At 34.2% G+C, this 14,441-nt stretch overlaps 1 long non-coding RNA gene across 1 annotated transcript in view; it reads left to right on the forward strand.

Annotated features, from left to right (window-relative positions):
- LOC110262009 overlaps positions 1 to 5,747 on the forward strand; it is a 151,642-nt gene extending 145,895 nt beyond the window's left edge. The window contains exons 2-3 of the long non-coding RNA XR_002346492.1: positions 2,773 to 2,850; positions 5,693 to 5,747. This is a non-coding gene — a long non-coding RNA (uncharacterized LOC110262009). The remainder of the gene's footprint in view (positions 1 to 2,772; positions 2,851 to 5,692) is intronic.

The following is a 14,441-nucleotide window of genomic DNA, read 5'->3' on the forward strand; positions in this document are numbered from 1 at the left end:
TTTCAAGTATGTCAACCCATTTCTATATCTACTTGCTTTTTTGATTTTTTAAATCTGTATATGTCTTATTTAAGTGATTTACTTTCTAAAGCTGATTTTTACTTTCCTATAGATTTTTCTCTTCTTTTCAATTTAGGGAAGACCTTTGAATATTTATTTTAAGTTATGTTTCGTATTGCTGTAAATGCTTTTGCTCTTAAGAAATTCTTTATCTCTCCGGGTCTATATGATAATCTTGCTGGTAGAGTATCTTAGGTTGCAGTGCAGATTTTTCCCTTTCATGAACTTTGAATACATCTTCCACTCAATTTTTGCCTACAACATTTTTGTAGAGAAATTAGCTGACAGCCTTTGGGAGGTTTCCTTGTAATTAATATATATAATTGATACACCTTTCTCTTTCTTTTCCTTCTGGGATCCCTATTATGCGTGGTTTGGGATGCTTTACATTATCCCATAGATCTTGTATATTACTTTTTTTTTCATTTGCCTTTCTGTATGATGTTGTGATTGGCTGATTTTCATTACTCTATCTTCCAGATCACTTAATTGTTCTGAATTATTCAGTTTCCTATTTATTGCCTTTAGCTCAGTTTTGTCTCAGCAAATATGCTTTCTAATCTTAATTGTCTCCTCTTTATATTGTCTAGTTCCTTTTTAGAGTGATCTGCATTTCTATTCATAGCCCCTCTTAATTCCTTATGTATTTTTTTATGTTCCTTTTGAACCCAAGGTCTACTAGACCAGGGAATCTGTTTTTCACTGCTTATTCTTTCAGGAGTTCTCTTAATGATTTAGTCAGGAGTGGTTCCTCTGCTTCTTCATTTTACTTATATTGCTCTGACTCTATGAGTTTAGGAGAGGCAGTTATCTACTGAGGTCCTAAAGAACTGTTTTTATGTGTGTGGCCCTGTGTATCCTTTTTGAGGCTAACATTTTTGGTGTGAGGGCTGTTTTTAATATGGATGCCTGCCACATCTTTCCTCTCTGTGTGTTGGTCATTATCCCCTTGATGGGGGGTGTGATTATTGTTGTGGTTATCAGAACCTGCCCTAGATGTTGGTCTGTGCCTCCTCTTTGCTCTCTGGTTGTTACAGCCCTGTGAAGGGAAAGGTCTGTTCTCCAGTTTTTGAAATAGATGTTCCCAGATCTGTTTCTGAATTGTGATGTAAGGTAGGCAGGGCTGTGGATCTCCCTCTGGGAAAGGAACTACTGAATACTCCTCTGCAGGACTTGTTCAATGGGAAGTGCACTCTGTGGTCTTGCCTGTCACCTATTGTGCAGGCTCACCAAGTACACAGTTTGGGGCACTGCCTTCAGGACTACTTCAGCTGTGGAAATTCAGGTAATCAGACTCAGTGTCCTTCTGGTGCTGTGCTCACAAAGCCACTAGCACAGATTTCTTGGCTCAGAACCACTGAGGTCAAGCACTGGAACTGTCATGATCACACTCTTGGATTGTCCATAGGAGCTGAGTCAGCCCAGACTCATGCTCACAAGGCAAAGCCTGTTGCTGCTATCACCAGACTCACTCCAGCCACAGGAGCACAGGTTATCCATTGGATGTCTTTTAGGAACTGAGTTTACAAAGCTGACTTCTGTATATAAATCTGCAGATCACACTGCCACTGGGACACTTAGATTTCATCCCTGCTTCTGAAGTCACATGGCCTCTGGGGATTGGCTTGGACTTCAGCCCTGCCTCTGCATCTGGGTAACCTGCCAATGCTTGTGTGTTCCCAGGTCTCATATAGGCTGAGCTGTACCCACTGTGGTGGGGGCCTGACCCTCTCAAGTGCACAGGGTAACAATGACAGTTCAGTGGTGAACCTGGGCTCCTTCACGCACACACTGGTTGCAGCTTGGGTCATACTCCAGCCTTTTTAGGCTCTCTCTGCATAGCCCATCCTAGTCCACTCCCCAGGTTTATCCTTTGAAACCGACATTTCAGCATCTGTCCTCAGCATGCACTGTCTCAGGCTGGCAAGTGCAGGGAGGTGGCTAGGACAGGACACTGCATGTTTCTCTCTGTTCTACCTGCTGCAAACCAGCTGCTGCACTCTCCTCTGAGCCACTGAAGCTCACTTTCTGTCGTGGATAAGCTTTTTGCTAGTTAAGGGACTTCCTAGGGTGAACAAAACTTTCGTCTTTCACGGCTCCCTCCCAGGGGCACAGGTCACACCCCAATGCTTTTTCATTCTACCTGGTTACATGGGCCTCTTTCTTGCAATATTGGTTTTATGAAATGTTCTGCCAGGGTTTAGCAGATATTCTGTGAGAACTGTTCCACATGTAGATGTATTTTTGATGTGTTTGTGGAAATGGGTGAGCTCCACATCCTTCTAGTCTGCCAATTTGTTACCAGGCCCACTCTTCCATTTTGATGTAGTAGATAGTTCAATAACTTTCTAAGAAATAGTAGATGGGATATGTATTTTCCAAGAAATTTAATATTGGAAAATATCTGTCTTCTATTTTCATATCTGGTACAAATTCCAGTTTGGAAATTTTAATCAGAATTTTGGTGTCTCTAGTTTTGAATACCAATGTTAAGGAGAAAAATGTTAATTTCTAATCAGTCCCTTTGTTGGGACAATTTATTTTCTTTTGGTGAATTTTAATGATTTATCCTTTATTCAGGTTGTTTTGAAATTGTATCATGATGTGCCTTGGTGTATATCACTCTTAAATACGTTGTTGCTCATTCTTCCTACTTGTTTTGTTTTTTGTTGACTCATGATATTTAGATTGATTTGGTTGATGCATTTCTAGCCTCCTGCAGGATGAGGAAGAGAGCAGTTGTGTGGCTTGCACTTTGGTGGATATCTAAGAAGAGGAGAGGCAGACGTGGTAAGAAACAAATTTCTAGAAACTCCAGCAATCTTGCTATTCTAGCTGTATATTTATAAGACTACCTTCTATAATTAATATCTGTTGCTTTCATATCATTGTCACTCAAGTTCTAAGAAGTTGAATTACTTCATTTCAATAACTATCTTTGCTTGGAGAAAGTTTTAACTTATTATCTTGTACCACACTAATGCAATTATTGATTTATCTGCTATCTCCCAAAAATACATTTAAAATTAAAATCATGTTTTGTATAATCGCATTTATTGAAGCATATATGTTAAACATGTTAAAATGCACACATTTAAAAGTATAGCTTGATGACTTTTGAAAAATATATGTAGTCATGTAACAACCATTAAAACACTACTTAGAATATTTTTATCACACCAGATGCGCCATTTGTGGCACATCTGTCTCAACATTAAATAATCACTGATTTTTTTTTTTTTGTCTTTTTAGGGCCACACACATGGCATTATGAAGGTTCCCAGGCCAGGGGTCGAATTGGAGCTACAGCTACTGGCCTAGGCCACAGCCACAGCAGCACGAGATCCGAGCCATGTCTGTGACCTACACCACAGCTCACGGCAATGCCAGATCCTTAACCCACTGAGCAAGGCCAGGAATCAAACCCACAATCTCATGGGCCATGAGGGGAACTCCTGATCAGTTTTTATCAGTAGTAACTGATCAGTTTTATCATTATTCACTGGTTTTGTCTGTTTTAGAAAATGATTAAGTTCTATAGTATACACTCTTTTTAATCTGGTTTGTTTTGCAAAGCAGAATATTCTTTAGAAATGTCCATGTTGTATACATGAGTTCATTGATGAAATTATTTTAAGAAGTTACAGATCCTTTCATACAATCGGAATAACTGTAGGTTCTAGATTATTCCTATTTCCCCTCTCTCATTCTATAAACTGTTTACAAGATAGTAAAAGAAGCAGTCATCTAGAGTATTAGAGGATATATTACTATTTTCCTGATTCTTTTTCCCAGATTTGTCCCAAGATGATGTAAAAGATTGAAAAAGTATGTCTAACACATTTGATTGTTTAATTAGCCTGAGTATAATTGATTTATATCAAAGGCATATACTTGAATATGTGTAAAATATTTTTTCATCCCTATGAATTCATTTGTTTTTCTTTTACGAAGTCATTCTTGAAGTTTCTGCAATGTGTAATTTTCTGCCCCTGACATAATCATACCTGATTTTTGTAAGAAACCTACTACAACATTTCAAAATGCAAATCTTGGGTGTGAAAATGTTTCTTCCATCAACAGCTGAGAAAACAATAGGTTAATTTCACAATGGGCTCAACTGTATAGTGACTAATAGAGTCACTGTTTTTGAAGTGTCTGGTATCTGCAATTTTGTGTGTATTGACCTGAGAAATAGGTAACCTTGATTCTAGATCCGGTTTTTCTGATATTGACTAACAAGGTGAAATTGAGAAAGCCAGGTAAACTCTCTGAATTTAAATTTAAAAAACAGATAGTAAGATATATGAGCCATTAATTTTGATCCTCTGGAATTTTTATTTTAATTTTTTGAGTTTTGATAAAATTAATGGCTTAAATGAGATTTATGTAGAGAAGCAACTAAAGCTATTTTCTTGATAGAAAAATGGTAGTAAGTGAGAGGGAAGGAGAAGCAGATTGAAGATATGAATAATTTATTCAGGAATAAAAATGTTGTAATTTTAGATATGATGAATAACAACCAAACAGTCTAGATTATGGAAATGATAGGTTTCTTTTGTAACCTGGCAGAATTTCTAGGAAATAAGAATAAAGTAAAATTATTTGAATTGCACTACAAATGAACACATAACTATTATAGGTTGATGAGGTTTTAAACTAGCTGTGCATTTCTTTTTACTTTTAAAGTAGTTTTTAACCTAAATAATGAAGCCCAATTTGTTTAAAAATATAGAGAAATGTTATTTAGGCTCAGCTTTGCAGTAGGCTATATAAATAATAGACTGCAACAATAAGTAAATTTTAGAATGAAGTTTGTAAAAAGAAAGACTACTATCTACCTCTAAGATGAGTTTACTGAAATTCAATATTTTTATGGTTATAATATGCGCAATAATAGAGGGTGAATTAATAGTGAAGTAAAAAACTGATTCTGCAAATTCATTTTATTTGAAAAAATTTCTTTTGGTTAGAAGAGTGACTATTTCCCAGATAAAATTCTATTCCCTAACAGATAAAAGAAGGTATCTTATTCTGCCTAAATCGCCATAGGACCATTTATTTATGAATTGACATTTACATTTTTGTTACATTACTTTGTTTTTTAATTGTTAGTATATTATGAATAAGTAATGAAATTCAGCTCATAAAACTTACATATACAGTTATTACTCCTAAGTAGGCTAAATTTGCATTTTTTTAATTATTCAGGTTGCTTACAAATGTAAATGGCATTTAAAGTATTAATGATATTGATATGACTACAGTGTAATTTTTTCCAAAGAAAACATCACATTCATTTACAGGATAAGATATAAGGGTTCTCAAAGTATTTATGAGTGTTTAAAATGTAAAGATCTCAAGTGTGCATGTGAAAGATTCATCAAGTATACCTTATAAGAGGTTAATGAATAAACACTTCACAGAGAATTATTTACTTGAATAATTATTGCATTTCTTTATTTCAATAAATTAAAACATGTTTCCCTCTTAATGACATTTCCTTAGAAAGATAATTTGGCCATTGAAGGAATATTTGCATAACAAAGAAATAACTCTATTACAGTAAATTAAAATACTCCCAAATGTGATTTCCTCATATCAAATTTGTAATTTTAACATTTCTTTCTAGCTGCAATATGTCAAGAAGAAACTACAGGACTTCTCATTGTGGCTCAGCTGGTAAGAATCCAACTAGTATCCATGAGGATGCAAGTTCAATCCCTGAACTTGCTCAGTGGGTTAAAGGATCTGGCATTGCCACAGCTGTTTTATAGGACACAAATGCAGCTCAGACCCAGAGTTTCTATGGCTGTGGCTGTAGTGTAGGTAGGCAGCTTGAAGCTCCAATTTGACTCCTAGCTTGGGAATTTCCATATGCCATGGGTACAACCTAAAAAGACCAAAAAAAAAAAAAAAAAAAAAAAAGAATAAGAAACTACACAAAGAAAAAAATTATCTGAGTGAATACCAGTAGTTAAGGGACTATTACGATGGTCCAGTTAAGCAATGATCAATTTAACTATTATTGTGGCAATAGAAGTGGTAAGATGTATATAAATTAGAGATGATCAAGGAATAAGTCCACACTTCTTGTGATATAAAAGAAGAGTAAAAAAATAAAAAATTTAAAAAAATCCAGACTTCTGACTTGAGCAGTAAAGTGATATCACTCCCTGAGATAGTAAACATGGAAAAATATTAGGTTTGAGGGGCAAAATTATGTTTTAATTTAAGACATTGAATTCAAAGTATTTTTGAAACTTTAAGGAAATGTGACTGGTTTCCAAAGATGAGTTTGGACCAATTGATGGATGTCTGAGAAACATGTGTAGGAGCTAAATTACCTAGGAATAGAGTATAAAGTGTTAAAAAAATAAATAGGACCTATAGAAATGTTTTGAAGAACTAACCGCACTAGTTATTAGAAGCCAAATGGAGAAAGAGTGACTCAGTAAAGGGGATTGAAGACAAATAACCAGAGAAGAAAGAGACATTTCAAGAATTCAGAACCGTGTGTGGCAGAAGTAAAGACAGATCTAAGGTAAAATGTAAACATTCTAATAAAGGCATGGTTGAAATACTGATCACTGAATCATCTACTGATCATTGAATCAGTGGCAATTATTATACCCCCTGGAAGCTGAGAAGCCTATGATAGGAAATTACATTTGACCTGGAGTGTTAAAGATGAGTAGCAGTTTGCCTTCCTGGCAAGGTTAGAAAACAATTTAGGAGGAAGGAATAGCATGTGCAAGGGTATAGGCTGGGCAAGATCAAGGTAGATGTTAATGAGCCTTGATGGCTCATGTTGATGGCGCAACATGGCTGAGGCTTAGACCACAAGGAATTGGGTTGCAGAAGTACCTATTGCCAAAAAATTAATCAAAGAAGTGGAAATCTTTTTTTAGTGAAATTTGAAGATTATAACCTGGGAAGAGCATTTCAGAAAGCTCTGAGGACTGTTTCTACTTATTAGTAGTCATGGCACCGTTATATAAGCTGTTTGGAGACAGAGAGCTAGCTGTGCCTCTAGTGAAATTATTGACAGTTTATATAAGCCATATCTAAACCCCAAGGTAGTGGGTGACGTGGCCCCCTTAGAAGATCAAGAAGGAATGTTATCTTTTAAGGAGTTGTTTCGTTAATGCCAGGACAATGTTGCCCTTTTGTGGCTGAGTAGATATTTCTGCTGATGGGGGAAATGGTTTGGTTAACACATAAAGCAGATACTCAATGCGCAGTGTAGGGAGAGAGGAGGCCAAAGGGCAGAGAAAATTTTTTATTTAAATTTCTTTTTTCTTGCCATAAAATTGTCTTTTATTTCACATATCTTAATACCACCTACCATCAGAGGGACTAAAATATTAGTATGTAAAACCACTGTTTCTTCCTTTGTACCATGCTACAGTATAGGAAGTTAAAAAGTGATGATGCCCACTTTCTTTCATGCTTTAAAAGTTCTACACTTCATCCAAAATCTAGTATCTTGAATATCAATCAATAAGACATTATATATTGACCAGCTAGATTGAGGTCCATGAACAACTACCATTGTAAAATTTGGTATCTTCATATATATTTAATGGCAGCCAGATAGAGGCCTTTTAAAATCCTCATTTACAGTACATTATATTAAAGACTATTTATCTTCTAGCTTGCAGAGTAAATTAAGTTTTCAATTCATCGTTTCCTACTTAGCATGAAACCCAGAAGCTTAAATGCATTTCTGCAAATTATTTTCAAATATACAGACAAGAAATAAAGATCAAATCCATAGTTTAGGGATATTAAAAATACATACAAAATGTATGTAATAATTAGTTACCAACATATGAAGAAATAGCTCATTAAAGAGCTACTGGAAAATAACCTGCTAAGAAATAATTCACTTTAATATATTACTGATTTTTAAAATGTTTCCTTTCTCATTCTTTATTAATGGCAATATTTGCATTCAAATAGAGATCATTTGTTTTTAGATATTCATCTGCTCCTGCTGTTTATTCTCTACCTACTATTTAATTTGCAGTTTATAACAGAAGCATCCATTGCAGAGAAAATGATTAGGATGTCACTAAAGTTTATGCCTTCAGGTGAGAAATATGGTACATTTTGAGTACAGTATAACTGGGAAACTAATGTTGTATTCATTCAAATTGTTTCAAATTAAAATAAGCAATGGCTGAGAAATTTAAAGAAGATGATACATTGTTTTATCCTAACAAAAATGATTCTATTTAGTCTATAGCTTTTCACAACATGCCACCTGTTCTCCAGAAATATAACCACAACATGATAGACATGTTAAAATAATTGCCTTAGAAAACTCACGAATTGCAGATCAACATGCTGACAAAACCTTTCCATGGCTTTATTGTACATGTAAATCCCTGTTTATAGGGTTGGGAGTTATATTCACTAAAGGTGAATGTAAATTAATCAGAGTAATTCTGCATAGCATTGTTGTGTAGAGACTTTACCTATTACATATTTGTCAGACTGTAAACTATTGCACTTCTTGGGTCTGCAATCAGTGGAGATTTAAGTTCATGGATAGAAAATGCAACTAAAGCTCTATATTGTATTGTTTTGTGACAAAGCCAAATGTTACACTATGTTCCATTTCAAGTGAAAAACTACTAATCTAATGAAAATGTTCATGTTCTAAGCAGTATGTTCCTGGTGTTATTGTAGAATACAATGGAAATGTCTGCATTAATATTATTTGGCAAGAGAAATAAAAGCTAAAGGCTATAAAATTTTGATCAAGTGGATGTTCAGAAAAAAATCAACAAAACAAAATATGTTTCTGCCAAGACAAATAGAAAGTGCTGGTGGGTGGAGAGTATTTGAAATAGAAGAGCTGATTCAGTAGATTCAGTACGTCTCCAGATTTAGATAAGAACAGTATGGTACTTTCAAGGACAGGGAAAGAAAAATTTCTATTTGCAGTCAGTTCTCAAAATTTTGGAAGGATTTGTTTAAGGAAAAAAAAAAGTTTACTTAAGCCCATTCAGAAAGTGAACAATAGTCCCATCAGGTTTGGGTGTACAGGTCGTGCATTTAGATTAAGTTATCTGTCTCTGTTTCAGTAGCTGGGTCCCCTTTGGTAATAAATTTGCTTGCCTTGTTATACATTGGAAGAATTTATCTGTAGATGGATTAATTTTTTTTTTGATGTGCACTCCAAAAATAGGCAATTTCCTTTATAAGTTTAAAGTAGTGATTTTCAAACTGCAACTCATGGCCATAAGTCAAAGGATCTTGACCAGCATTTTTGGTAACGAAATTAAGTAAAATTAAATACTTAAGAAACATCAAGCTATATCACAAACAGGTAAGGATAGTTATACTATTAATGTTTTGTTTTGGTTTGTGCATATAAGTTCATATGTATGTGTTGGGGTCATATTACAATATACATTCTTTTTATTACAGGTCATAGTCAAAGTCTGAAGGCCATTGGTACAGAAATATATACACGTACACCATGGGGTACGTGTTTAATCTAACAATAAATGGCAATAATTATAAATAACCCAAATGTTTATTAACAAAATGAGTAAATATGTTTTTATACATTTATGTACTTGAGTACTATATAGCATTTGAAATGGATAAACTAGACTTATAAGTTTCAAAGAAAATAATACTCCATAATATAAAGTCAGAAAATGAACATAAAGAAGAAAAATTAACACCATTTATGTAAAATTTTACATACATATTACAGTTCTGTATTCTGTATACATGTGTATATACTAATATATTGCTTATATGACTATAAGCAAATGTGTAATTGAGAAATTTAAATATTAATCCATTATGGCAGTTTGCTTAAAGGAAATGGGTACCAATGGGATTGGGAAGGATGCAGAGAAGACTTCCACTGATTCTGCTATCTTCTTTATCTTGAAAAATAAAGGCATATAAAATATAAAATATTAATATTTTACAGAGATAGTTGCTGTGTAGATTTTTTCACTGTCATATATAGTTTTTTTTTGGCTTAAAATATTTTATGTGAAAAAATGTTAGATAATAGGAATGAAGCTCAGACACAGGGAAGACTTACTGTTGGCAAAGTTATGTGGTGTCCACTACCTAAGTTATACCCTGTGATACACAATCTTAACAATCTTAACTCATACTGACTTCAAGAAAAAAGTGTATGCTCGTACCTCAAGGAAAGTTTTATTTCTAGAGAGTAAGATGCTTGTGTCAAATAATAGAAAGTTATTCTGTGAGAGAATAGCATAGAAGTCAGGTTGAATAGCCTACTTTTTGTTTTCTAACAGTTTTTGAGATTACACTAGGCAGCTATATTTTTAGAGAAAATTTAGTGATACTGTGTGTTACTGCCTAGGGAATAATGAGCAGTGGAAGTGATGTATGGAACGCATTTAAACAGGTGGGCTATGACTGCAATTAGGTTGAAAGAGTTTTACTTCAGGCCAGGTAGGAAGATATCAGATAATCATATACTGTTTTATACATTTTACTTTACACTTTTAAACATTTGTACTTTAAGTGGGGAACATACTTGGAAAAAAATAAATTGGTTCCTCACTAATTTCACTTTTTCTTTCTTTTCTCTACCAAACTCCAGGAGTGATCATGCACACATGGCAAAGACAAAAACAAACAGTATTTGGACAAATGTAAAATGCTAAGAAATAAAGATCAGAACAAGGTCCAAGGAGATTTAATGTAGCATTCAGTGAATTTATAAACTAAATGTGTATGTATGCATACACACACACACACACACACACACTTCGGCAAGTGTTTTAACATAATCTCAAAGTAGCCATCTCTAGCTTTAGTGAAGTGAAAGGGTAAATGGAATGCCTGCAAGAACTACTCTAGGATCTTTAATGTAATTTTAAGACATTATTAAAAATTTCTATTTTTCCTATATCTAGATTCCTACTCAGTCAGTGCCAGAAAAATTTGGGGTATGGATTCCTTAATCAGTAAATGTTCCACCAAACCAGATGGGTCCCCTCCGATTGGTAGTATATATACAAAAAACATTAGAAATGAGATAGCCCTATAAATCTTAGAGGAAACATCTGTTGTTGCTAAGGTGTGGTGGTGTTTTTGATCTTGGTGGGAGATAATGATCCGGATATTAGAAATCACTCTTTTAAAACTGATTGTCATACAAATTCTATGATGGGCAAAGTTTGGGAACTAGATACACACCATTTAAAATAAGAAAAGATCTCCTTGTGTGCTAGACAAAGTTTTCTTAAATACTTTATCTAGGTGTGCTTGTAGAAAACTATTATAATTCATTTTTAAATGTAAAATGTCCTATAATGGAAAAATTTAGGAAATGAAGTCCATTATAAATATTAAATATCTTATAGGGTATTTTGAAATGTAGCAAAAAATGTGAGGCACAAATCCATTATATCTGAATTAATGATAAGCTAATATTTTATCTGTTTTTTACTTTAAATAAATTGAGAACGCATACCAAAAGTTCTAGTGATTTTATTACTATATGAGATACAATTTTATTTTGTCTTTGAAAGATTTTAAGTTTCATATGGACAAAAGACACATTTTGGTATGTATAGAAGTATGTGAAAAGTTTGGTAGAGGAGACATTTCTGGGCCAAGACATTTGATGTATATTTAGTACATTATATTTGTACCCTTAATCTTTGCTCTAAGTCAGAATTAAAGGTTTTAGGAAGCATCAAAGTTTGTATATTCATGGGAAAAGGTGAAGAAGGTGTCTATATCAATAAATAGTCATTGTATACATCAAACTTGAATAAGACATTGCCCTTCATGTCTTCAAGCAGTGATTGCCTTTCTCATTGACAAAATTAATTCAGAACGTCTCATTGGTTGACTTTTTTAACAGCCTCCTTGGGTGATTTCCTATAACATTTTGAAAGTGACTATTTCAAAATATGTATGTCCCACTCAGAATTATGTCAATGCCAGAAACTCACATTCAGTTGTCTGCTTGATAGCTCCACTTAACAGATCTCATAAAAGTCAAAATATGTGTCTTTTAATTCTTCAAGTAAATACTCAAACATATATAGATAAAGCTATACCTGTTTACTCCTAAGCCTTTCCCAACTCAGGAAATAACACCACTGCCACTTCAGTGCCAAAGCTGAAACATAGAATTTCTTTCATCTCAGTCGCACATACAATCCATTAGTAGTTTATCTAGATTCTAACTCAAAAATAATTTCAGCTTCACAAGGGTCCATTCCCAGTGTCATTTACAAGAATCAGAGTCATTATGGCTCTCCAGAATAAAGCAATAATTTCCCAACTGATTTCACATTTAAAATCCTGTCCCTTTTAAATTCATTCTTACCATGGAACATAGGATTATTTCGTTAAAATGTCAAGCCACCCCCTGCTTAAAATCCTTAAATGTCTACCATTGCACTTGAGTTTAGTCTTTAACTCTCCAACTTGATATTGAACAAATTTTTTTTTTTTTTTTTTTTTTTTTTTTTGTCTTTTTTGCCATTTCTTGGGCCGCTCCTGTGGCATGTGGAGGTTCCCAGGCTAGGGGTCGAATCGGAGCTGTAGCCACCAGCCTACACCAGGGCCACAGCAACGCAGGATTTGAGCCGCGTCTGCGACCTACACCACAGCTCACGGCAACGCCAGAACCTTGACCCACTGAGCAAGGGCAGGGACCGAACCCGCAACCTCATGGTTCCTAGTCGGATTCGTTAACCACTGCGGCACGATGGGAACTCCTGAACAAAATTTTTACCTCTCTCTATGCTACATCACTGGTATTTTTTTAAGGTTTTAAAAATGTAAAGCACTTTGGACTCTCTGACCTACTGCATGTGCTTTTCTCTTTTCCCTGATCATTGATGCCTCCATCTCATCCTTTTGATCTCAGACTCAATGAAACTTCCTCAGTGAGTCTTTTCCCAGTCTATCCAAAGTGAGTCTTTACAGTTTACTCAAACTCATTTCCAGCATATTTCCCAAGATATACATATTATTATTTATAATGATTTTATGTATATGTTTATGGAATTTGTTTATTGTCATCTCTCCCAGTAGAATTAATCTATATAAAGACTGGTGCCATATTTCTTTTATTTATCCCTATGTCTCTGGCTTATAACATAGATCCTGAAAGCAGAGTAGAAGTTTGACAATTATTTGTTGAATGGACTAATGAATGTCATCTTTGATGCCTGATTTAATGAACTACCAATTTATTAAAAGTTTTAATGAAAAAAACATATAAAACATTTTTTTTGTTAGAGGGAAGCCTTATATATTATTATTTATAATTATTATATATTAATATATCCAATATGATATAGAAAAAACAAATTTAAGATGAATTACTTTAGAGTCTATAGTTAGTACTGGAGTCTAGATAAAGCAAGTAGAACATATCCATGTGTGGGTACCTGGAAATACAGAAGGCTAGAACTTACCTTGTCCTATGCATCAATAATTCAATATTTTGCATTATTACAGGTCAAACTCTTTGTTTACAGAGAGCTTAAGGAATGCAGACTAGCTATGGTAAGGCACAGAGGGGTTCTTCAACAATTAGACAGAGACTGATTGGTGCTGAATATAACTTACCTATTCTTCAGTTTCACTTACCTCCTACTTCCCCTCCTCTTCTCACATCAGATAACAAATGTGAATCAGCCCAGAGGTATTGGACCACAAGGCTGGCAAACAGTAATCAACAGAAGTCTCATTATTGTTTAAAAGCTACCTGCTGGTGTTTCAGCAATTAATCTTTGCCCCAACAAACAACAGATTCGTGTATTTTTTTAATCCTTAATTTGGGTTTGTATTTGCCTTTTCCCCACACCCTGTCCAACTTAGCAAGAGCTCTAACTTAGCAAGAGCTATTCAGGTAACTAAATGTTGTACTAGATTTCACTTACACAGCTCTGCCTCTTTTTCTGATTAACTTTTACAACAGTCCTGAAATTTTACAATATAATGAACATGATTGACACCTGTCCAAGTGAATAACAGAAACTAATTCATGCTTATTTCCTTTTGCTTTTTTGCCTAAACCTAGATGTGATTCAGAACCTTTAGAAATTGATCACATATTGCTCTGAGCAAAGGAGAAATCATAGCTCAATATATACTAGGTAAACTTGTAAGCATACATTTTCTTGTATCCAGACCAGTGTTTTTCAGATATTGACTCTGGATTATCTTTACCCTAAGAAATACTTATTCTGGGAACTAAAAGTAGCAGTTAAAAAATCCATCATAAGTAGTGATTTCAGCTTATATAATATTTTTCAAATCAATTAAAGCAATTTTGGGGAGGATTCTAATTTTTTTTGTGTTCTAGATCTTGACTCAGAGTGATTACCCATTAAATGTAG

The sequence above is a fragment of the Sus scrofa genome, chromosome 8 (assembly GCF_000003025.6).
Source record: "Sus scrofa isolate TJ Tabasco breed Duroc chromosome 8, Sscrofa11.1, whole genome shotgun sequence".
Lineage (NCBI taxonomy): Eukaryota > Metazoa > Chordata > Mammalia > Artiodactyla > Suidae > Sus > Sus scrofa.